Source organism: Nesoenas mayeri (assembly GCF_963082525.1).
Source record: "Nesoenas mayeri genome assembly, chromosome: 7".
Lineage (NCBI taxonomy): Eukaryota > Metazoa > Chordata > Aves > Columbiformes > Columbidae > Nesoenas > Nesoenas mayeri.
Window position 1 is genome coordinate 2,202,456 of NC_137551.1, and position 26,120 is coordinate 2,228,575.

Below are 26,120 nucleotides of genomic sequence, written 5' to 3' on the forward strand. Positions count from 1 at the left end.
TGTTCGTGTAGCAGGTGGAACAAAACAGGTAGCAGCTGGTATAACAGGCAGCGTATCTGACTCAAATTGTGTTTCAGAAAGTATAGAAAGGTGCATCATTGAGCCTATGGGGCTCCATCAGGCTGCGGTGAGCTTGTAGAGGGGGAGGGAGATGCTAAATTAAGGATGTGTTACTTGGACTGATGGTGGTTTGGCGGAAGATTGGGCTGTAGTACAGAGTTGTGAGAGCCAAGACTTCTCCCTGCTTATTTCGGACACGGTTGGCCAAGGAATAAAGGTCAGAATTACTGGGGAAAGCCTTTTAGCAACACCATGGTGTTGCTTGCAAATGCAGTGAATCCTTGCAGGCAACTGCTTGCCCCAGGGACTGGCCACTTCTGTTCGATTTGGTTTGGTTTTTTGCTTCTATTGACCTCCTAACTGCCCAAAACACAGCCTGGGGCTGTCTGGGTTGTGCCTAAGGAATTACTGCCTTCATGGGAAGGAAAATAAAGGAGGACAAATCTACTGTCCAGTATGTTTGCAGCTGGGATTCTACCCGCAGGTCTTGGACTAGTTCTGATCCCATATGACCTCACGAACCGCCACGCTGAGCATCTGCGGGTAAAACCACCTGCACAAAGAGTCTGTCCTGACGCTGCTGCTGTGGACGTTGCTCAATCTCCTCTGCACAGGGTAAGGCTTGAGCCTCTGGTGGCATTTTTATGGTCTGTTGTGCTGGTAGAAGTGGAAGGAGTGGGCCCGAGCAGACAAATGATTGTTGAATCACAATAGCATGTCTGGTTTTGATGCATGAAAAGCAATGAGGGCTTGAGGAGAAGCTTTTGCAACACTTTTGGTGGAGGGTTTGGATGAATAAAACAGCTCTGCAGGGACCAACAGAGCCTGGAGATATTTACTCAGAAAAGCTTATACAGTGTACTGATGTGGGGTGCTCTTGTATTCCTGGAGTGCCAGAGTCTTCGATATGGGAAGGCAAGGAAATGGGAGTTTCTGCTCCCCATTGGGATTATAATACTGGTGAAGTATTAGTGTGTATATTGGAAACTGTTCTTTCCCATGGGAATCCATATCTCTTTCCTTTCAGAGGGGTTTAGTTGCTTGATGTTATGATGTGATTTGCAAACTGCAGGTACAAGAAGTCAAACAGCAATTACCTCTCTCTATCATCTCTCTCTCTCTCTCTCTATCATCTCTCTCTCTCTCTCTCTATCATCTCTCTCTCTCTCTATCATCTCTCTCTCTCTCTATCATCTCTCTCTCTCTCTCTCATCTCTCTCTCTCTCTCTCATCTCTCTCTCTCATCTCTCTCTCTCTCTCTCATCTCTCTCTCTCTCTCTCATCTCTCTCTCTCTCTCTCATCTCTCTCTCTCTCTATCATCTCTCTCTCTCTATCATCTCTCTCTCTCTATCATCTCTCTCTCTCTATCATCTCTCTCTCTCTCTCTCTATCATCTCTCTCTCTCTCTATCATCTCTCTCTCTCTCTCTCTCATCTCTCTCTCTCTCTCTCTCATCTCTCTCTCTCTCTCTCTCATCTCTCTCTCTCTCTCATCTCTCTCTCTCTCTCATCTCTCTCTCTCTCTCATCTCTCTCTCTCTATCATCTCTCTCTCTCTCTATCATCTCTCTCTCTCTCTATCATCTCTCTCTCTCTCTATCATCTCTCTCTATCATCAGCTCTCTTTCTCTATCATCTCTATCATCTCTATCATCTCTCTCAGCTCTCTCTCTATCATCTCTCTCTATCATCTCTCTCTATCATCTCTCTCTATCATCTCTCTCTATCATCAGCTCTCTTTCTCTATCATCTCTCTATCATCTCTCTATCATCTCTCTATCATCTCTCTCTATCATCTCTCTATCATCTCTCTATCATCTCTCTATCATCTCTCTCTATCATCTCTCTCTATCATCTCTCTCTATCATCTCTCTCTATCATCTCTCTCTATCATCTCTCTCTATCATCTCTCTCTATCATCTCTCTCTATCATCTCTCTCTATCATCTCTCTCAGCTCTCTCTCTCTATCATCTCTCTCTATCATCAGCTCTATCATCTCTCTCACATCTCTCTCAGCTCTCTCTCTCTCATCTCTCTCAGCTCTCTCTCTATCATCTCTCTCAGCTCTCTCTCTATCATCTCTCTCAGCTCTCTCTCTCTCTATCAGCTCTGTCTCTCTATCTATGTATTTATTTTTAAATCTCTGTGACTCAGAATGTCTCTTGAAATAGCCCAGGCAGAGACAATCACTATGTGGATTATTTGGTCTCTTGGGTTTTAGTCCCTTTTTATCGGCTCTAAAAATGTCCAGCGGTTCAAATTAGAACGGCAACCCCTAATAAACTTTCTTGTTTTCCCAGTGAATTTTCTGCAGTCAGTTTTAATTGAACCCTGACAGCCCTTTCAAGCCATGGTCTGCTTTGGAGTGCTGGACACAAATGGAGCGAGCACAGCACATTTTTTTAAGCTTTTGCTCTTATTTTACTGTTTCATTTTAGAGATGCACAATGGCCATGGAAACTTGGATTTTCCTTTACTTAGGTAGCGGAGCAAATACAGTCTTCCATTCTATTAACAAGCAGTCGTGCTCTTAACAGCACAAGCAACTACACAGCGTAGTGACTTTGCAATATTGCAAGCAATTAATAAATAACGTGCGCCTCTTATGCCAAAATCTTCTTGAGTTTATAACGTCACTGATCACAGCAAGTCCTGTGGCTTTTCTTACCCAGGACAAAAAGCGGCTGTGTCTGTTTTAGCCACGCTGTCCTGTTGCGCGCTGTATTTAAGGAAGTAACGCCGTTATTTTTGTCACTAGATGAGCCATCGCGAACCCCAGCGCGGTTCCTACTGGGTGAGGCTGTAACGAAAAGGTGGTGTTGGTTTCATGGTGTGCGTTATTCATGTGCTCGGTGTTGGTAGAAGGTTGTTCCCTGGGCACGAGTTGATGCTTTGCTGATTTGGGACCGCTCAGAAAATACACATGGAGGAACAGGTTGTAGCTGCCTCAGCTGGGATCATATAGGGTCAGGTGTCCTGGTGCCGTCTTGGCTGCTGTGCTGTTTCCATACATACCCCTCTCTCTCTCTGTGTGCATATATACATATATATTTTCTTCTCTCTCCCCAAAAACTTCGGCAAAAGGTCCATTATTCCACCAGCAGCAATAGCACAAGCTACTTTCATGGGTGGATCTAACAAACCAGTAGCATGCTGGACATCCCAGTAGTATCGCTGTTGTTTTTGCAGAGCTCTGCCGGCATCTCACAGCTCCAACGTGACCCTTGTGGAGAAGCTGCGGGGTTACCACGTACCAAACCTTTCTGGCTGGACCCAGGCATCTTTAATCAATAAAGAGCCCTGAAACCTGCTGCACGGTACTCCTTAGAAATAATCCGAGCTACTCTTTACCCAAATGGAGTGCTAAGAGTATCCACAAGATGAAACGCAAATGGAGAGGCTCAGCGTTAGAAGCCTTCAGGCAAGACAACACGTTTGTGTTCATGCGAGCAGCTCGTAGCAGCGTCACACAGAAATATGTCCCTTTCTGAGGCTTCTCTCGGATGGCAGTGGCTGCTAATGGGGAGGTTAAGCAGTGGATTAATTGACTGGGAGTAACCGAGAGCGGTTTGATTATGGAGGACAACCTGTCTTCACTCTTTCACCAGGGAGATGGATTTTGGGGTTGCTGCCACTCTTCCTTTTATGAGAACCAAAGTCCCTGATTTAACAAACCGCCAGTGCTGATGTGCATTATAAAGACAGAGTTGCTAACACTTTTATGGCAGTGAGGAGATGAGTTAGGCTGTAATTAGCAGCCTCTCTTTTCCCTTCCAAGTCCAGAGAGGATTCAGTAGTTATTTCTGTGTTTACTTAGTTCTGCTTTATCAGTTTTAATTCAGTATGGAACAGTAGCTTATATCACCCAAGAGAAAAGTACCATATAAATGGGGGGGGGGTTTGTGTGCTCGAGTGCTGCAAGTGTAAAGAAACCAACTCCTTAACCTCACTAGGATGAGTTGCTTTGATGTTTTGGAAGGCTGGTTTAATTTTCCTCTTCAGAGCTGCAGGATTTCTACAGACAAAACTGTAGATGAGCTGAGAATCTGCCCCCTCGTTAAGACCAGGAGGTGAGTGCGGCGAATTTATATCATTTCAGGGCTGTCTCTTTGTGCATCTCTTTCATTATACAAACATCTAGCTTGGCAGCTACAAATGTCATAGTCTCTTGCTCCAATGGTATTGCTTAATAAACCCTACCAGAAAGTGTAGCCTAGAGCCAGCCCAGCTTGGAGCTGGGTCCAGACTGGCCGACCTCAAAAAGGCCCTTGTAACCCGGGATAATATGTGCGTCTCAGCGCTGGACTTGATGGCCCAAGACTAATGTTGAAAAATCCCCGTGTCAAGAGACTAGAATTGTGCGTGGCCTTTAAACCTCGATGAACCAACACGTGCGGCAATTACGTTTAAAAATTGGGTGGTTTGGGTTTGTTGTTGTTGTTGGGTTGGTTTTGGTTGTGTTCTCCCAGATGCAGAGACCACAAGTGCTCTGGCCCCAAATGCAGCAGCAATCACGGTGGAGCTCAGCTGTGTTCTCCTCGGCATGCTCACTCCATTGCAAAGAGGAGGAGGAAGAGGAGGAGGTGTGCTAAACTGAGATCCAGGCAAGACAAGCACAGTAACGGTTGGATAGAAACATGTTTTATCTTGAGCTTTTGTACAGACCCCTGAATTCTGCAGGGAGACTTCCCTGTTCCTGAACTTCTTGTTGGGGTAAAATCTTAGCGCATGGGATCAGCTTTGCGCATCATTTTGTTACTGATGATGCCAACTGGCCTCTGTGTGCCAGGGAATGCTGGAGATTTAAAGAAATTACAGCTTTTAATTCCTCTCTTGGCCTTAAAATAATCAAAATCTTTGGGACTTCTATTCTCTTACACCAGCAAGGAGCAGATATCTGCCAAGTCAATGATGGTTTTAGCTGGTAAACCTGGAGGTTGTCCACGTCTGACTCTTCTTGCTTTGTTATGAAAGTGGAGAATCATCCTCTGGTTTTTGGAGGTGACACAGAGCATTTGTGGAGCTGAGGGGTGTTTTTAAGGTATTCATCAAAAAGGTGATGTTGAAAACAAAACAAAAAGGCAGAACTTGAGGGAGAGAGACCGTAAGAGAGATTTAAAGGATCTGATGAAACACCTGACTGATCTGTTAATGTTCCTGGTCTCTGACCCCTGTGTCACCCTGAGAAAGCCACGTTTGAGCCAACCTGTAGCAAAGGTGAGCAGGCACGTACTGGAAACTGAGCCTCAGGAGCGAGGTGTTTGTCTGCTGCTGAGCTGGCGTGTGATCTGTCAACGCAGTGACATTGTGGGTTTCTGCCATGGGTGGTACCAGAGACAGGACTGAACACTCGTGTTTGTCAGAAATGATGTCTTGGGTATGCAAGCGAACTGGCAAAATTATCAGAGTCACAGGCTGGTTGAGGCTGGTGATCTCTGAAGATCATCTTATCTAACCCGCCCTCATCAAGCAAGGCCACCCAGAGCTGTTTCACAGGACCACGTCCAGCTGGGTTTTTAATATCTCCAAGGTTGGAGACTCCAGAGCCTCTCTGGGCAACCTGGTGCAGCATCCAGTCACCCTCAGAGTAAACAAGTTTTTCTTATGGTCCAATGTGCTTCAGTTTGTGCCACCTTGTCCTGTCACTGGGCACCACTAAGAAGACACTTTCTCCTTCCTCTTTGTACCCTCCCTTCAAGTATTGGTTAAAATTCCTGCTGAGCCTTCTCCCAGTTGAGTAGTCCCAGCTCCCTCAGCCTTTGCTCCAGTCCCTTGGTCATCTCAGTGGCCCTTGCCAGACTCTCTCCAGTATGTCCCTGTCTCTTCTGCACTGAGGAGCCCAGAACTGGACCCAGCATTTCAGGAGTGGTGTTGCCAGTGCTGAGCCAGAGGGGAAGGGTCACCTCCCTTGTACTGCTGTCAGACACTCCTAATGCAGCCCAGGAGGATGAGAGAGGTTCTCCTGCCCCTCTGCTCTGCCCTGGGGAGACCACACCTGGAATCTTGTGTCCAGTTGTGGCCCCTCAGTTCCAGCAGGACAGGGAACTGCTGCAGAGAGTCCAGCGCAGCCACCAAGATGCTGAAGGGAGTGGAGCATCTCCCGTGTGAGGAAAGGCTGAGGGAGCTGGGGCTCTGGAGCTGGACAAGAGGAGGCTGAGGGGGGACTCATTCCTGGGGATCAATATGGAAAGGGTGAGTGTCAGGAGGATGGAGCCAGGCTCTTCTCGGTGACAACCAGTGACAGGACAAGGGGCAATGGGTTGAAAGTGGAACACAAGAGGTTCCACTTAAATTTGAGAAGAAACTTGTTCCTGGTGAGGGTGTCAGAGCCTGGCCCAGGCTGCCCAGGGAGGTTGTAGAGTCTCCTTCTGTGCAAACATTCCAACCCGCCTGGACACCTTCCTGTGTAACCTCATCTGGGTGTTCCTGCTCCATGGGGGGACTGCACTGGATGAGCTTTCCAGGTCCCTTCCAACCCCTGACATCCTGCAATTCTGTGATGCTGGTGGCCTTTTTTGCGGTGAGAGTGCCTTGCTGGCCCATGGCAGCTTGTTGTCACCCACAACCAGAGGTCCTTCTTTGCAAAACTACTTTCCATTCTGTCAGCCCCCAGCCTGCACTGGTGCTTGGGGTCATTCTTCTCTGGGTGAAAGACTTGGCCTTTGCTTTATTTCAACACCATGAGGTTCCTGTCTGCCCTTTGCTCCAGCCTGTCGAAGTTCATCCAAGTGGCAACATGCGTGAGCTGCCACAATTATGGTCTTTGCCGAGCAGAAACGGTACGTCCCCTGGCAAAAGCCAGGAATATGTGAGAAACTCCCTATTAGTGGATGGATGCAATATTTATCTTGGGTTATTCAACCTGGCTTCAGTGTCTGAGTCAACATTGAACATTGTGCATGTAGCTTTAGAAGAATAAAGACTATTTCTGTCTTGTATTCTCCCCTATTTATATCTTTCCTAATGTAATTGAATATCTACAGAAGGGCTATTTTTCTTTCTTCTTCTCTCATGTGTGTCTATATATATATATATATATATATATATAAAAATACACCCTGTGACGTTGTAGGATTGTTTGCTTTGGAAGTCTCTCCATCTGAGCCAAAGCAAAATTCAACGTGCAAGATCAAGTGTTCTGTTCTCAGCGAGAAGGGGACCCTGAACCGCAATAGAAAATTATCACCTGGCAAGGATGAGAAGCCTGTGAAGGTAAATGGCATTTTTCTATTTAACCAATCCAGCAGCAACAAACACCCCCACAAACCCGTGAACTTTAATTATTGGGTTATATTGAGGGCTGGAGGTGTTAAATGCTGGGGCAGTATTTTAGGAAGGACCTGTGAAAGAAGTTGATGGAAGCCTTTAGGCTCCGTTCTTCAATAATCCAGTGAGACTTTCTCATCGGCTGCTTGCATTGCACAGCAAACTTAAAAATTGCATAGGTGATGCTGAGAGCTTCCTTCTTCTCTCTCCCCCAAATATCGTTATTGCATTATGGAAGTGATTTCATTACAATAAAACTGAATTTCAACTTATCTTTGGCTTTCTAAGCAATTCAGAGCTCTGGCTCCTCAAAAACTTTCCAAGGCTTTCCATTTTTATTGTGCTCAATCTAAATCTGACATAGTGAATTTGGGTGAAAATTGTATAAAGCTGTAGATTGAATAGTCTATGTTGTGCTTGTAGGATAGTTTGCAAGATAAGGCCGTTTCCTTTTGGTTCAAGTACAGGTTTTCTGAGGCCTGAAGCTGCATTTGCTGCTTGTGAGCTGTAGAAGAGACAGAAAGTAACACTTCAAGGCTTGAGGTTTTCGGAACACACCGGGTTCTGGGTGCTGTTTTTGTGCAGAAACGCCGATCACCGGGCAAATCTCACCACTGTGTCAATGAGCAGGGTAAAAAAGCAAGTGCACCTCCTTAGGAAGCTCAAGTATTAACCCTTTTCTACTCCCTATTAGTTTAAACTTATAACAGAACTGCAATTGCAGGGCTAAAGCCTCCAACAGTGATATTTTATGAAACACAAGAGCGGCAGGTCTGCGGAAATACTTGTCTGGATTAGTCCTTTTTGGTGTGGATGGGGAAAAAACTCATCTCTTCTTGCTCTAGGAAACTGTAGCACGGAGCACAATGATATCCACGTTACGTCTTTCCGGAGTAATTAAGAAAGATCTTTAAAAAGAAATGGGCAGTTTCCTTGACTCAGGTTTCTGAGGTTACGGGAAGGATGGGGGTGTCCAGAGTGTCCACACATCTACCCCACCCAGCTCACGCAGGGTCGGCTCGAGTTATTTCTGGCTTAGGATGATCCGCCAGGAATAGCTGAGAGCAGGGGTGTTGTCTGTGCTTCGATCGTATGGGGATTTTCGGGATCGACAGTGAGTTCAGAATGGCGTGATGGTCTCCTGTGCGGGTTTTCTGAAGATGAATGTAGCCTTTCCATTCTAGACTGGTGTCAAGAATGCAAGTGTGAACATGGTAAATGCCAACCAAAATAGATTTGATGAATGCAAAGGGATTTGGCCGTGGCTTGATTTAGCAATTGCTGCTTTGCGTACGCTCCAGCATAAATATAGTATTGAGAGTACTCCTTGTAGTTTCTCTAGTAAGGTGTATATATAGGTTGTGGACATATCCTTGGTCACTAAAGCTAACCATATCAATAGGAGGTGAGTTGAAATGAAATCCTCTACTTGCAAATCAAATCACGTTCATCCTTATAGGGCATGTAACTCCCAAAGAGGTTTAGAAGCTGATGTGCATCACACCTCATCTGATGGGGATGGATGCTGCACTTGAGCAGAACTCATAATGTGTCAGATAATACAGGTCTGAGCTTCTGCCTTTTGTGCTCAGGGCTGCTGAGACTTGGCTTCAGTGGGAGCAGGGTGATGGTTTTTGGGTCCCTGTTCAGGTTAGTTAGCACTGTAGTCAGAGTGAATTTGGGTGCTTGTGACCAAGTTTACGTAAAAGAAATGTAATTAATTAAGTTTTTGGTAAATGCTGAATTTTTGGGGGGATATCTATGCTAGGAAGCAGAGTTTTAGTAGTCCTGGTGGAAGGACCAGGCTGTCATTTTTAATGCCAGCGCAGAACTGCTGCTTGTACTTCCTATAGGAATAAGTTAAACTAGAGGAGATCGCTGCCAGAGGGGAAAAACCATAAATGAACCAAAGCTCCCATCTCTAAACAAGCAGATCGAAGAAGAAGGTAGTGTTGGTGCTGTGTAATTTTTAATGCAACAGAATCTCTAATATTTTCCGTTTGTACCTTGCCGTATTTTGCATCCATTTGCTTCTGCAGCGCGAGTGGTGCTTTCTGCAGGACCAGCCGAGCCTCCCGGGCCTGGAGCACAAAGCCGGTGCTACGCAGCGAGCACTTTGATCTTCGTCCTTTTGTGTTTCTCAGGTGCATCACAGCGGTCAAGGTTAGAAAAACAAGGTCTAACAGGTCAGCACCTGCAAATAGAGACTGGGAACACTTTCATTACACTTCTAAGAGATATCAGTACAGTCAGATTTTGAGTTACACCCAAACCAGCCCACCTCTGGGTGTCATTGCTGTGTGTTCCTCTTTTTTGGGAGGAGTGTAGAGAAATCTATGTACACACATTCTCAATAAGCTCTTCGAACTTCTAGTGATTAATGGCTCTCCTGAGCATCATTTTGTCTTCTTCACTGCTCTGAATTCACCCGGTTCCCCTCCAAACGCAGTTAAACTGGTGGTGCTGGCCGTGTGGAGGTCACGAGAAGAGGACGTGTGCTGTGACGCAGGTAACGCGGTGACAACGCTGCCCGCGCGACACAGAGTATCGGGAATACAGCACCCTGCAGTCCTCACAGATTGCTCCTTTTCGCTTCTGTTGTGTTGTTCCCTTTGCCCTTGGGGCGGAGGGAACCCTAATTTGCAGTATTAATCCACATCATGCTTATTAATGAGTAAGGCTTTGGATAGGTGGGTATGTCTGAGTCAGTGCCGTTTAACCCATGAATATTTGCTTTCAGTTACACAGGAGAAAAAGGCAGCCGGAGGCAGTGATTAATCCGTAACCGACTTGTGTTGCATCTTCAGAGTCTTTGAGCGGGGTTTACGCTGTTCTGGGTCTGCTGCCTGGCTACGAAATGCTCATTGCACGAACAGCAGGTGTAGGTGATGTGTCGAGGATAATTGACTGTCCTACTGAGGTGCCACGAAAATATATTGCAGACGAAAGAGCTGGATTTCTCTCTGGTTTGTATTCATGCGACTCCTGTGGCGTGCAAACAAAGCTCAGGATGTGGAGGCCAGGCGAGTTTATCTTTAACAGGAAAAAGCCCCCTCCACACCCAGGGGCCCTGTTGTTGACCTCTAGTGTGAAAAGTGATCCTGTATTAACTCTTGCATTGTTGTTGGGTTTTGGTTGTTTGGGTGGTTTTGGCTTTTGTGTGGGTGGTTGTTTGGGTTTTTTTAAGATGCTAATTTTGCTTGTACTGGAAAGTGTTGGCTTCATATAGGTCTTTCAGGTTAATAAGAAGTTCCTTTAAAGACCAAGAGATAGCATCAGCAGAGCTTGAAGTTGGTATTTGCAGAAGTGTGCAATGCTGCTGCTGAAGAACAGAGGAAATCATAAGAAATAGCCAAGTCTCTGTGCCTCTGCCCCTCCTTGGCATAGAGATCAGCATTAATAGAACTTAAACCTCACTGTTACAACATAGATTTCTGTGCAGGCCTACAAGCAGGTGCTACCATGTGTTAATTGAAGGTGCATTCGGTATAAACTCACAGAATGCCAGAATGTCAGGGGTTGGAAGGGACCTGGAAAGCTCATCCAGTGCAATCCCCCCATGGAGCAGGAACACCCAGATGAGGTTACACAGGAAGGTGTCCAGGCGGGTTGGAATGTCTGCACAGAAGGAGACTCCACAACCCCCCTGGGCAGCCTGGGCCAGGCTCTGACACCCTCACCAGGAACAAGTTTCTTCTCAAATTTAAGTGGAACCTCTTGTGTTCCAGTTTGAACCCATTGCCCCTTGTCCTGTCACTGGTTGTCACCGAGAAGAGCCTGGCTCCATCCTCCTGACACTCACCCTTACATATTGACCACCATGAATGAGTCCCCCCTCAGTGTCCTCTTGTCCAGCTCCAGAGCCCCAGCTCCCTCAGCCTTTCCTCACACGGGAGATGCTCCACTCCCTTCAGCATCTTGGTGGCTGCGCTGGACTCTCTGCAGCAGTTCCCTGTCCTGCTGGAACTGAGGGGCCACAACTGGACACAAGATTCCAGGTGTGGTCTCCCCAGGGCAGAGCAGAGGGGCAGGAGAACCTCTCTGACCTACTGACCACCCCCTTCTAACCCACCCCAGGTCCCATTGGCTTCCTGGCCACAAGGGCCCAGTGCTGGCTCATGGTCACCCTGCTGTCCCCAGGACCCCCAGCTCCCTTTCCCCTACATAGCTCTCTAACAGGTTGTTCCCCAACTTAACTCCTTTATTTTATGTTGGTTTTTTTTTCTGAAAGGCAAAGCATTTGCTTTGCAGTGTTCTGCATAAGCCCAAGCGTGGACATTTTGGCTCCATTCATTTATGAATAATAAATTAGTGACTTGCTGTATCCAGCCAGCTACACTTGAAAACAAGCAAAAGTATTTTCCTGGAAGGTTCTCAGTTGCTCCTTGGGTGACACGACATCCCATGTTTGGGGGTAACGCCAACTTAATCGAAAGCTTTAAAAAAACCAGAACACTTGATAGATGCCAGACCGCTGGTGTTAAAAAACAGCAGCATTGTAGCAAGATGTGGGGCAAATAGCAAAGGAATTAACTCTTTGATGGGAGAATCAACAGTGCCACCAGTACTTGGTGAGGAAGCACTGTGTACACGGAAGCCTTTGGGTTGAAATTTTGGCTTTGGAAGAAATACAGCCACATCCATGTTCTTAGGTGGTGACTTCTCCAGGCAGAGGATTTCGACACGTGTGGGTAATGAGATGTCTTAGAGGAAGAAGTAAGTGGATAAGGAACTAGGAGTGGCACTGGAGGAGCTGGGAGTGCGGGACACGGTCACGTGCGAATGGCGCCCTGCCACGTGAGAAACGTCCTCCTAGCTGCGACTGTCACTTTGGAAAGGGTCTCTTGCTTTTATTTTTCTCTTCCGTGGAAAGCTTCACTCTTTTGGGTTAAAATATAACTGTGGTGGTATGAAATGCTCGCTTGGAGCCCAGTATCTGATTGCGTATCTCCTGTATGGAAATGACGTGCACTAACGTGGGTGTCACCTTGTTTTTCACAACTCTTGCCTCTGGAGAGGTCCTGGGTGTCGGACTCTGCCGAGCAACCCCAGCTCCTCATGGCAGAGCTGCTGCTGAGAAAACCCGCGTGTTTCTCAATGATCAGCAGTGGGGATGTTGGACCAAGCGCAGCAGAAGGATGTCCACACCCTGCAGCCCAGGGATGTGCACATGGTGAGCAAAAGGACCGATTTTATCCTTTTATTAAGATGATGCCAGTTAAAGAAGATTAAATCTCAAGAGATTTAAGCTGCTTGCGCGGCTGGGACGACACGGGTGGCGTGGAGGCTCGCTCCATCAACAAGAGCTCCCGTGTCTCGTGGATCTCCAGGGTGCGTGGGGATCCCGCTGGTGTTTCTGCCACCCTCTTTCCAGGTCTGTCACAGCGAGCGCATGGGAATGCACGTGTGTGTGTTTGTGTGATCCTGCAGAGCTGTCGCAACGTGTTGGAGGCCGGTGAGATGCAGAAGGGGAGTGAACTGGGAGCTGCCCAGGAACACGTCAGCCAGCCCGAGCTTCGAGAGGTTGCAAAACCCACGCAAGGTCAAAGTACAAACACGTGTTCGGCTACAGCAACACACTGTGTTTCTTAATTCCCTTCTGGAGGAGGAGTGGGGGGAAGAAACTTCTTCTCAGTAAGGGTGACAGAACACTGGCCCAGGCTGCCCAGGGGGGTTGTGGAGTCTCCTTCTGTGCAGACATTCCAGCCCACCTGGACACCTTCCTGTGTAACCTCATCTGGGTGTTCCTGCTCCATGGGGGGATTGCACTGGATGAGCTTTCCAGGTCCCTTCCAATCCCTGATGTTCTGTCATTCTGTGTGTGTTTTCAGCCGAGTTTGCTACCAGGTTGCATGATCATCAATGATCTCATTAATGCTGATAAATATCTCCAGGGTGGATGTCAAGAGGATGGACCGGACTCTGTTCAGTGGTGCCCAGTGACAGGGTGAGGGGCAACGGGCACAGACTGAAACACAGGAGAGTCCATCTGAACATGAGGAGAAACTTGTTTGCTGTGAGGTGCCGGAGCCTGGCCCAGGCTGCCCAGAGCAGGTGTGGAGTCTCCTTCTCTGAGACATTCAAACCCCCTGGACGTGACCCTGTGTGATCTGCTCGGTGACCCTGTGTTAGCAGGGGGGTTGGACTGGGTGATCTCCAGAGGTCCCTTCAACCCCAACCACTCTGTGATTCTGTGATCACCCTCTTTTTTAGGTGTTTAAAACACACCTTTGTTCCGGCGTGCGTGCTCAAGCAAGCGCTGCTGAAATTAGCTCCTTTGTTTGAGGAAAGATGTTTTTTGTTCAGTTAACTCTGTTCCACTTCCAAGCGGGCTGAGTTATTTCTAGGAAAAGCCGGAGCGGTGTGGTTTCCCCCGGCCGCGGTCCGTGAGTCACGCAGTCCGTGACACAGCATTCATTCCTCTCTGCAAACCTCATTGCTGGAGCTGAGGCGTAAATGGGGACCCTGGAACCACCCTTTGTGTCTCATAACCGAAACACTCAATCTGGCATTTCTGCAAGTGATTTTCCTAAATATTTCATAGATTTTAAAAGTCAACCTTTTAACATTTCTATTATATACCCAAACCCCATTAAGGTAAATTTAATGACATTTTTTTTCTGTTTCAAAGCAACTGTCCATTCTTAACAGCCTGGCATATAGGAAGTTGTAATGGCTGCTAATGCTGTAACACAGATGTAACAATAATAAATAGTATTATCACTAAGACTGTAATAAATAATATAAAGCTTTAGGTTATTTCTTAATAGGAGTGATGATAGATTTGGGGGCGATCCACTTTTTCGGTTGCTGCTTTTTCTTTAGTTACTGGCCTGTTTGAGATCATGTTTGATATCGAACAGGAATATACACACTTGCTGGTTGCAAACCCTCAGCAGACAGGGTGGAGCAGTGAGGCCCGGAACAGGTTTGTTTTAGTGATTTGCATCTTTCATTTTAAAACCAAGCGCCTCATTTCTGGATCATAAAGCAGATGCGCTGAAAGGTCGCTGCCAAAGTTGTTCAAAACTCAGCCATGTCCTCAATTTTGTGTTTGCTTTACAAAGACATTTCGGCTTAAGAAAAGTGGCTTAAAAAAACCCCAGCTTGGAGCTGGAAGGAATCATGAGCTTGACAGAAATAACAAGCAACAGGATTTGGTGCATTCGCAGCATATCGAGAGAGATCGGTGTTACATCGGTGTTACACAGGGAGTTTGCTGTAAACTGGGTCACTTGTTTTGGGGAGAGAAGGTGCTGAAAGAGTCATAAGCAGCACTTTTCCAGTGGCATGGGTTGTTGGGCGTCATGTGATACTCAATGCCAAGCAGCAGCTTTGATGCTTGCAGCAAACAGCGCTTGGGCTGCATGTTTGGAATCATTTTTAAAGATTTGTCCTTGAGCTGTTGTTGAACGCGGCGTTTTGTGGCAAACAGAGGTCACAGTAGCTCTTTAATTTGCCTGTAGTGCTTTTTTTTCTGGTGTATCAGTGACCAGCGTCAGGTTACTTGAAGTAAAACAAGATCAAAAATCGTCGCCTGTTTTGTGGCGTCTCCAGAGATAAAAGGCGAAGCTGCTCTCTGTGTATCGGTAGCTGTTAAACTTTTATTTTTATTTATTTCTTCTTATCTCTGACTCAGACTTCCTTCCTCTTCTTACACCAAAGCTGGTTTATATCTCTAAGCTGTTTGTTTCTTGGTGTTGCCTGCAGCTCAGTTGGAGCAAGTGTTGTTGCTCATTTTCTTCATCTGGGTTGTGGTGCTTGGGCCTTGGGGTTGAGTTTACTCAGTGGTGTGAATAAAGTAGTTTTGGGTTCTTTTAATTTGCACTAGACTTTACTTGCCACTTCAGTGCTGGATTTTACCTGCTGATATATAGAGATTCTTTACTGATGGGCAAGGGAAAAGGTGGCTCAGTATAGAATCATACAGAATCACAGAATGGACGGGGTTGGAAAAGACCTCAGAGATCATCAAGTCCAACCCTTGGTCCAACTCTAGCCCATTGACTAGATCACGGCACTAAGTGCCATGTCCAATCTCAGTTTAAAACCTTTATGGCCGGTGAGTCCAGCACCTCCCTGGGCAGCCATTCCAATGCCTGACCACTCTCTCTGCACAGAATTGCTTTCTCATCTCCAGCCTCAGTTTCCCCTGGCAGAGTTGAAGCCCATGGCCCCTTGTCCTATTGCTGATGCCTGGGAGAAGAGCCCAATCCCCACCTGGCTAGAACTGCCCTTCAGGTAGTTCTAGAGAGTGCTGAGCTCAGCTCTAAGCCTCCTCTTCTCCAGACTGAACAAGCCCAGCTCCCTCAGCCTCTCCCCATAGGGCTTGTGCTCAAGTCCCTTCCCCAGTCTTGTTGCTCTTCTCTGGACCCGCTCCAGCACTTCAATCTCTTTTCTGAGCTGAGGGGCCCAGAACTGAACACAATACTCCAGGTGTGGCCTCCCCAATGCAGAGCACAGGGGAAGGATCACTGCCCTTGTCCTGCTGACCACGCTGGTTTGGATACAGGACAGGATCCCATTGGCCTTCTTGGCCACCTGGGCACACTGTTGGCTCATGTTGAGCTTCCTGTCCGTTAGTCCCCCAGGTCCCTTTCTGCCTGACTGCTCTCCAGCCACTCTGTGCCCAGCCTGGAGCGCTGCAGGGGGTTGTTGTGGCCAAAGTGCAGCACCCGGCACTTGGCCTTGTTGAACTTCATCCCATTGGAACCGGCCCATTTTTCCAGTCTATCCAGATCCCTCTGCAGAGCCCTCCTGCCTTCCAGCAATCTGCTTATTATGACTTTTTTTTGATGTTTAGGCTGATTTCAGCTGTCGAGGTGAGCAAGACCTTTCCCCAGCAAAGCTTTTGGAAGGATGTGCGCTCGCCAGTGTGTGTGGTGCTTGAATTCCTAAGAAACATTATTACAAAAGCCTGGTAGTAGCTATTTCTCTTAAGTTCCAACCTCAAATGGAGCATTCAGTCACATAGCTCATGTCCTGATGAGGGAAGAAGCAAACAGGTCAGCACTCGGTGGCCGTCTCTCTTCTTCAGGCATTTTTATGATGATCATTGTCATCCTAATTTGGGAAGGTGAGGTGAAACAGAACAACAGCCACTTAACAGAGAGCAGTACTCCCAGATGTTCACTCCTATAGAAAGAAAACGATGTAATCGGTTCAGGCTGTCATCTCTTTTAGCCCTTAGGCTAAATTTGTCATGGGCAAAGTGTGTAGGAGGGGAAAAAAGCCCCACAAACCACCAAAAAAACCTCTTAGGAAAAGTTCATTATGGTTTTTTTTTTATTTGTTTAGGGCTTTACAGGGTATTAAGTTGCATCTGTCTGGACACATGCAATATTTAAATATGTAATGATTAAACATGTTGAAAAGGTGTTCCCAGAGCTCGCTTTACATGACCTGTAATACTCGTCAAGCTGTCGTCTCTTCTCCCTCCTGGCCCCGCCTCATCGTGGGAAAACGGGGTTGGCTTCCTTGCGTGCCTTGAGGTCACTGAACCCGTACGGTCCTGGATCACCGGGGGGAGAAATTGCATAGATAAGATTGGCTGCAGTAATAAAAGAGCATTTTTGTCAAATATGAATGCATTTATTGTTAGAAGTGAGTTATTGAGTTGACCTCTGTCCTCACCAGGTGACTTCTGCTGGCCCATGAGACCCAAAGTAGACATGAGTGTCATCTGCGTAACGAGGAACCCGCACCCTGTTGTGTGCCTTCTAATTAATCCTTCAGTTCCTCCTATCTATACTCAATAGGAAAGATGTACAGAATGGGTACTGATTGAATTACATCTAAGAAATCTTCAGGTAATGAGTAATTACCACTTCTACTCCAGAATTCCTCCTAGAAAGTGGGACGAGGTTGGGCAGATGCATCTGAGTTTTATGGAGCTCAGTTACTAAAAGACTGCTGGACAAAAAGGTATAGAATCATAGAACTGGAAGGGACCACAAAGTCAAACCTTTTGTGGCAAAAGCCTGGTCTAGACAAGCTGGTCCAGCACCCCATCCAGCTGAACCTTTAAACTGCCCAATGCTGGGGAATCCACCACTTCCCTGAGAAGGTTATTCCCATGGCAGGTAGTGGCAAATCCACATTTCCCATCTCTCATCAGATTTGAAATAAACTGGACTGAGTTGAGCTTGACTCGCCAGCCTGCTGGAGGTACAGCTTAACTGCTAAAATCCTTCCGAAAAGAGCTGTGGAAAACCAAATCTGATGGTTCTTTCCCTTGAGCCGGGGTCTGCCAGCTCCCGTGTTAACGGTGATCTGCAGGAAAAGGACAATGAGCCTGTATGGCTTTGAATTCTTGAGTTAGGGGAAAAAGATATTTGAGCAAGGGAGAAGTTGGATCATTTAAGCAAAGTGCTTATTTTTGTTGATCTTCAAGACAAAAAAGGCTTTAAAAATTTAATTAAAGGCAGGAGAATTGGCTGGGCTCCCTGCCACAACAGGCAAACCAACTACTCCTTAAACATACCTGTTTTCTCTATGACAAGACTGGCGTAGAAGGATCTCTGAAAATACTTTCTCCACCCTGTATTTCTTTGATGTGGCTCTGATGTTCCTCAGTATTACTGGCAACAGGATCCCCCTCCTGGGATGGAGTTCAGCAAACCTGATGCTGCTATTTATTAATGCTATTTATTAGGGGTTTTTCCCCATGTTATTTCATCCGTGGAGGGGAAGCAGACCACTTCACATGCCTCTGATTTCACGCCTGGACAGTTTGTGTTATGAGATAAAGGCTGGATGTGTGTCCCTGGGGACCAGTGATGCTGCCTACCCAGGGACTCTGCTACTGGTGGGATGGAGCCAAAACCTTTATGGAAAGGTTGGGGATTTCATTGTTTCACTTTGTTTTTAGCGTGGTGAAATATGACCTTTTTCCTTGTGGATTATTTATTTGTTAGGATAGGACTTAACATCTGGTGCTTTTATATATATATTGCAAAAATGAATCCTTCCTCGCAGCACTGACTCTTTCATCTCCACAGTGTCATCCTGAGTCTTTCAAAAGTAATATTAATGCAAGGCTTTGCTTTGCACACGTATATAGACTTGAATGTATACGATTGTTATCTCCCCCTGCTTTAGCTGTTCTTTTGCTGGTAGAACCCGGAGCTGCCACGAGACGCTACAGCAGCTGCTGTAGGGAAACGCAGCCGGGCTGGAGCTCCCGTCCCTCCTCCTCCTCCTCCTCCGTCTCCTCCTCTCGCCGCTGCTGACGCACTCGGCGGGGCGAGACAGCGTGGCTGGGAGGGAACGGCAGCGAACATTCACTTCCTCGGCTGCGCGGGGCCGGCGAGCGGAGGGGAGAGAAACCCCGGCGTCGCGGGGCAACAACTTTGAATTTGAAGGAAGTTTGGCTGGTAAAGGAGACACCAGCGAGGTCCTGGGGTCCGGGAGTCCGTAGATTGGGGAACGCTTTGGTTTGCGACTGGGAGAGGACAAGTTGGCTGCTTGACCTGCGGGTGAGTACCCTGGCTTGTCCCCACAAATTGAGTCCGGGATCTGGCGTGTTTCCGTCCAACGGGTCCCCGGGCACGGCGGAGTCCCTCCGTGGTTTCTGGGTTTGGAGGGTTGGTTTGGAGGTACAAGGTGATCCACGTTACGCCGCCGTGGCAGTGGCGCTTCTTTGCACAAACTAAAAGTCAGGGACAAGCCGCTGTCCCCTTTGCCATCCAGGACACCTTCTCATCCTCATCCCCCTCCTTAACTGCTGCCAAATATCCCCATGGCAATTACAGCGAGTGTTTACATGGCACAGTAAGAACAAGAGCGTAGTTAAGATTTTATGTGAGTTTTTTGGCAGCTGTACAGAGGAAGAGGTGGCGCCGCGCGACCGGGCCACTCTGCGTGTGTCGCGGTGTCACCCACCGCCCAAAACCACACCAGTTTGGCTGTACAGGAGGGTGGCCCTGGCTCTATAGAGGAGAGCAGTGAGTCACAGGGAAACCCTAGAAATCCTCTCCGTGAACTCAACGTGCGTCAGAAAGAGGAATAAATAGAACTTTATCCGTAAGCTGGATCTTAAGGCAGACAGGCAGCCGAGTCTTTCCATGGTATGTGATCCTATTTGTGTGTTTGTGACAGAGCCACCTTTTCTTCTCATTGTAAATCTCTTTTTTTGAACCGAGTGCTTTAATCTGGAAGCTTTCTAATAGATTTATAGCGATGAGTTGAAAAGTTGCTTTTTTCACTTGACTTTTGGGGAAGAAACTAGAAAAGCTGTGCCTGCAGTAGCTCATCTCTCTGTGTGTTTATTTATATAGATATAAAATATATATTTGTGTATGTATACACACTTAAGTGTACATGAAGAGTTACTCCAGGCATTGGGCTCTGTTCTGTGTGTGTATATATATAAAAAAGCTATGGGTTTTGTTTGTTTGTTTGTTTGAAAGCAGGATGGAGTGAGCAAGCTTTGAGAAGAGGCCCTAAATTCTTCCTGTCTGGTCAAGTATTACCATGCCTATCTCATTTGTGAGTTGATGTGGTTACACAGGCAAAGGCAGGGAGGCAAACCATAACAAAACACACTCTTATCAACTACCTGCTCACACCACCGTCAGGTAAATCATTAACACGCGGTCCCAGCGCTGCTTAAAGCTTCTAAAGATGTTTCTCACCCCTGAATCTCCCATTTTTCCAGGAGGTAAGAAGTAGAGTTACACGCAGATCTTGGTTTTAGGTGCGGATGTGTCGCACTTTCTGTTCTGGTTAATAAAGTGATGTAGTCCAGTGGATCAGGGAAGGGAGAAGACCTCCCCAGGCACAAAGAATAAAGCATGTTGCTGAAAGAGCAGCCTGGCAATTGCTGAATCACGTCTGCTCCTTCCGCTTACCTACCTGTAAATACTGTAACTCGTTAATGGAACTTAATTTTCAATGGGTTTATGGTTAGTGGGCTGTTTCGCTTTTGTTTCCTGGCATCCTGTGAATTGAATCTGCTTGAGCTGGGAAGGTTTGCTGTGGGTCTTAAATCCACACCAGACTTCTGCTTTGCCTGACTTTGGGTTTTGTAGGCATGTAAGAAATGGATTTATCCAAGGCATTTGATACTTATAAACTGTGCAGTCCTGTCTGCATTTACTTTGAGTTTTGCTCGATCATGGTTGCCTATTTTGTGCGAGTAACTTGAAGTATAGAAAATACGTAGCGGATGAAAGCGCATTATACGAGGAAGCAAAAGTAGCTTCATTTGCGATGTTTGCAGCTCTTGTTTGAATAAGAACAAAAGTGCTTAGCTCAAGAGGGGCTAAAGCTATTCTAGTTGCTCGGATCCAAGAGCGTGACTCAAAACTTCCAGCTAAACCCTTAAGCTTCCTGAATTGGCATTAGAGTCGTGCCTTGTCCCCACTAAGCTGTGTGCTTTAGGTGCCGGCTGTTTGCTGCCAAAGGGCTGCTTGGTCCTACAAGGAGATCTGCAGTTTTCTTGCTGGAGATACCTGGACCTAATAAGACCTTTGAGAGCACAGGAACCTGGACCTCACTTTAGAAAAGAAAAAACCCAGAAGCCTATCTCAAGAGCTTGTGAGTGTCCCTGTTCCTCTCACATCCCTGTGGGTTTGGGAAAGCCCTGGGGGTTCCATCTGCCCCAGCCCGATGGGTGCGAGTTGGATGGTGGGGATGAGTTGGCTCAGGGGAGACCTTCTGATCTCTGAACTGCTGAAAGGAGCTTGGAGCCAGGGGGGTCGGGCTCTGCTCCCCAGGAACAAGCGCCAGGAGCAGAGGAAACGGCCTCAGGTTGCGCCAGGGGAGGTTGAGGTTGGATCTTGGAACAATTTCTTCCCCAAAGCGCTGTGGGGCATTGGAACAGGCTGCCCAGGGCAGTGCTGGAGTCACCATCCCTGGAGGGCTGGACAGATGAAGTTCTCAGGGACATGGGGGGGCAGTGCCAGGGGTGCGTTATGGTTGGACCTGATAATATTGAGGGTCTTTTCCATGATTCTGTGACTCATGCTGTTCGGGGGCTCAGCGCCTTGCTCCGTGTCCCTGGGCTTCCAGCCACCTCTGAAAGCTCAGAACTGCTCTTGCTGCTGAGGAAAGTGCTCTTTTTGCTTGGCTACCTTTACAGGGTGGCTGCACATTAACTTTTTAAAGCTGAGCTTTTTAAAGCTGTTCTGCTACGTGAGGAGAGATCACAAGAGTTCACCATGTGCCTGTGTTACACCTAATACCAAGTGCCTGAAGTGGGAGATATGCAAACCTGGAGGAGAAGATGAATCCAAACCTTTCCGCGAGATACGTTTGTTGAAGGAGCTTTCTGTACTGGGGACGTCCCAGATAGAGCTCTGTATAAAATGGTAAGGCTGGCTTGCAGAAGGCAGGAGCGGTGCCTCCATCTCTGCCCTGGGCAGCTCAGCGCAGAAGCAGATCCACGCTCTAAATCTTTGCTTAAGCCTCTCACCTTGGAGTTTTTAGGGGTGAGATGGGGATCTCAGTTGGTCTATGAGAGCCAGGAGGTGGGAGACCGTTAGACACCCAGTTCAGAAAGAGCCATTGAGCCATGTGGGCCAGGGAAAAGGATGACAGCGCCGTTCCTCGCGTCTGAGAGTCTCTCCTGCCCCTTGGGTCCTTGCTGCCAGCCAGTGGATGAGCTTTTTGGCCTGCTGGAGCACTTGGTTGTCTCCAGCCGCTTGCTGCAGCTGTCTGCATGGCAGAGAAGGCGGGGGGGGAAATGACCGGGGTTTTAAAAATAGAAAGGCGGATTGGGAAACTCGAGGTATGGTTTCAACATACAGCCCAGCTGCTCGGACAACTCGCTGCTGCCACCGAAAGGGGAAGGACTTGCTTATCCTGATGTGACTGCTCAACCCAGCACAGGTGCTGCTGTTTCCAGGTGGAGCTGAGCGCATTCAGGTGACTCTACCCGAGTTAAGAGCGTTTACTTTACTGTTCGAATCATTCATATTCTGGTAGTTAATGGAGAGAGTTTGAGTAGATGGAAGAAGAAAATTAATAATTAAAAAACCCCCAACACACAAAAAATACGGCAGCCTTAATTTCACTTACTAAATGTAAAGGTCTTGCTTAGTTATAATATGACACTTTAAGGTCTTCAGGGTGCTGTAGATATAAACTGTAGTGTAAGCATTTCCAGAGCTTGGTGGAATTCGGTATCAAGTAACATTTTACCACCCGATTTGTGAAACTGGAATTATTCAACATTTTAAAAGGAAATTTAAGGACTGAAGTTACTCTTTCAGCCTCTGGACAAGACAAGCAGGTAGTTCACTCAGTTACATTTCAAAATGCTTCAGCGTGCCTTCTCCCTTATTACTGGGCTGCGGTTTATAACCAGGAGTAAAAATTCCTTGGTCCCAGTGATATATATAGATATATATATCTATATATGTATGTATGTATGTACCACTGCTTTCTTGTAGATTTAAAAGATCATGTCAGCAGTCAAGCAGATTTTTCCCCAGCGAGAATGCTGACACTGTTAGACTTTATCGATCTTTAAGAACTGTGAAGTTGAACCCTGTCCGAGCCTATTTATTTATACTGGCGAAGCTGCTGCTTTGGGATTGGCATTAAACATCAGGGATAAGGAGGATTTAGGAGCAAGACCACCTGCTGGTTGGTTTTGATACAACTCTGATTTTAGGTTTTGGGTCTTCCCAGCTCTCTGGGTTTTTCCTTTATTATTTCCAACTCCTTTTGTGCTTTGCAGTTTTCTCTTTTCATCTCGGCCCCGTGCGTTTCTTTGGGGATGTTGGTTTATCTGTTCTAAACTAGTAACACCTAAATCCTACATGAATCCTGGCGTTTTTCAGCCTTCTGCAATCCGCTTGGATGGGTTAGAACAGCAAAGATCTGACCTGGGCAAGCCTGGAGAGACTTGATTTATCTGTTATTATGGTTGCAGAGAGGCAATGGAGAGACGCTTCCAATGGCGAGGGTGTCTCTGGGCCCGTTAAACTTGAAGTTGTGAAATGAGATGTATAAAATAATATATATTGCAAAAGCAAAGTGAGAAATGAAGCGACGTTCTGCTGCGTTTGAGGTTTTCTTCGTCTTGGTGGTTCTTGCCGTTTCAGGAAACATAAGCTGCGGATATATTCATTTGCAATGGGATTTTGGGGAACTGAAGAAGCTCTTTTAGAGAGCTCAGGGTAAGCCCAGGAGAGCAGTTTGCCCCTGTTTTGCTTTCTGAGCTGCTACATTTACATAAAAGACCCTCTCCCAAACCATATCTATTCTTAAATGATCAAAATATCTTCCCTGTATAATAAAAATATAGCTGTCCAGCAAAGGGACAGTTTGCAAACATTTTCCCTGTATGCGGTGGCCGGGCTTTTGCAGCTTGTGGGAGAAGAATTGATCCAATAATTCAGGGTTATTTAAGCTAAAACCACTCAGTTACTGAATTAGATTTATCTGGAGGAAAAGTAAGGCAGGCTCAGACTTTTGTTAATGTTTAATGTTCTGCAACAGTCTTTCCAGGCGTAATTGAGCCGTCGGTACAGGCGCGATCCCGCCAGAGGGGTTTATATGGAGTAATTACAGGGCCTGCTGTGGCTTTCATTTCAGAGCAGCCCGAGGTAATTGATGAACGGGGCCGTCATTTATTTACAGTCCTCCGGATCCTTTCAGGCTGATTCCCCTTCTTTTTCAAACCCCTTGGAAGGGGAGGAGGAGGAGGAGGCGGCTGCTGGGGCTGCTCCTCTGGCACAAAGTTATCTCAAATATTCCACCCTCTCTTTTGGGTGGTGGTTTTGGCAACCTCTCCATCTTTAGCCTGTTGACCTTTAATCTGGAGCGTGTGCTGCTCGGCTGGGGGGTCTGACATGTGGGGCTGGAAGCGGCTGCAGAGGGTGGGGGAGAAGAAGGAGGAAGGAGCAGATGCTGATGGCAAAAATAAACCAAAGCTCCGAAAGACACAAACACCCATACTGGGGTTATTTTGTCTACGTTTCAGTTTGGAATGAATACTCCTAATTATTCTTCTGATTTTCATAGGCTGGAAGGGACCACGAGGATTGTCTGGTTGAGCCTTTCATGGCACAAACCTGGTCTAGACAAACTGGCCCAGCACCCTGTCAAGCTGAATCTTAAAAGTGTCCAGTGCTGGAGAATCCACCGCTTCCCTGGGGAGATTATTCCAATGGCTGATTGTTCTAAGTGTCAAAATTTTGCTAGATTCCAGCACAAAACGCTTGGTCTTTTATAGCTGACTCTACTGATGAATCCTGGGTCTGCATCGATAAATCCACCTTTATGCAGAGCTTTGAAATAAGGAGGAACTCCTGTCTATAACTACCTTTCGAAATAGGTACGCAGAGGTGATTTTAAACTCAGAAATCACTTTGGGTATAAAGATGACTTTCAGTTCTGTTGAAGCTCTGAATAATCGGGGGAGGAGGAAGCCGCAAGCTGATGTGTGGCTTCAGGTTTTCCCCACGCTTGGGGCAAACCTGCTGGTTCTGGAGCTTCAGCAGTAACCTGCTGAGCTCTAGAGTCCTGTGTGGTGGGAAAGAGTAGGATGGAGTCCCCGAAAAGGTGGGATGGAGTCCCTGGAAGCCCTGAGCACTGTGGTTGTGGAGCTTCACGTGTCCTGTCCTGGAGAAGTTGCACGTACAACTCAGCATGGTCTTCATCCCAAACCCATTCATCTGCCTGCAAGTTAAAGGCCACATCAAGGCTGTTTTGCAAATATGGAGTAGTAAAAAGGTAGAGTGAAAGTATTTTAGTCCACATCCCAATTTTAAAGGTGAAAGGTGCTTTTCAACTAGATACACGGTTTTTGAGACAGAACGTTGAGGTGGCAGCTGCTGGTTATTTGAAAACTGCTGGGTCTTTTGGGTCAAACACTGCGAGAACAAGAAAGATGTGCCTACAGATAATACAGATAATTAAGATAATAATACAGATAATTAAGAAAATACAGATACATATACGAAATACAGATAATTAAGAAAAAGGAGGTGGCAGTGATTAGGTTGCCATCCCATTGCAAGTTTGATATTTGGTGCAGATGGAAATCGTGGGTTGTGCGTCCTGAGCTTTGCTTCCGCCTTTCACCCCTTTGGCCTGACTAAATAGTACATGAACCAAAGTGGTTCCTGCTATTTCGAGGCAAATATGAATGCAACACGTGTTCATATAAAACTTCTTTGCCTGCTAAGCGACCCTGAAGCCTGTGCCCTCCCTCAGGGGACATAAGTCCTGTTGTCCCCAATGATTTATGCAGCATCTACAGTAACAGGCCCTGCGGCTTATGGACGTATATACATTTATATTTTATGTCTCCACCCGCCCTTCATATTTTATTTAATAAAGAGTGTAAGGAAATTGATTACTTGGCAAAAACTGGCTTTTAGTGAAGTAAGCAAATGCAAGTTTCCTGATTTGGGGGCTGGTGCCGTGTGTCTCAGGATCAAATGAAATCAAGTCCCTGCGTTGTTTCACTGGTGACATCAAATAAAACCTATCGCAGGACGCTCTTTCTCAGTGTTGTTGTGGTGCCGGGTAGGGTGAGCTGCATATTTCATCAGCATTTCCGCCACAGTACTCTTAGCCCCTCGCCCACATGAAATATTTGTGAACGTGGTTATTTTCAGCCGCAGTGAAAAGGTTTTGGAGTGCCTAAGGACAGACGACAATATACTTGCTTTTAAAAGCAAATTGTATGTGTATTTATGTTCTGTGCAGCATCTGGTAACGCTGCAACTCCACCTTCACCGCCACAAAAGCACCCAAACAAAATAAAATTAAAAAACTTTATAAAAAGGCAAATTACAGTGACTGTTTAATAACACTTTACAGTACTTGATCTTATA

General features: G+C 46.7%; 1 protein-coding gene across 5 annotated transcripts in view; it reads left to right on the forward strand.

Moving 5' to 3' along the window:
* Positions 1-26,120, forward strand: part of SGMS1 (sphingomyelin synthase 1) — a 91,453-nt gene that overhangs the window by 40,195 nt on the left and 25,138 nt on the right. Inside the window, exon 1 of one of the 5 annotated variants that reach the window (XM_080348149.1) lies at positions 4,115-4,130. The exons of 3 other annotated variants lie outside the window; for them this stretch is intronic. The gene's annotated coding sequence lies outside the window, so the exon portion shown is untranslated. Of the gene's footprint in view, positions 1-4,114; positions 4,131-18,626; positions 18,804-26,120 lie in introns of those variants that run through there. One more of the 5 variants, XM_080348148.1, reaches the window with a different exon arrangement.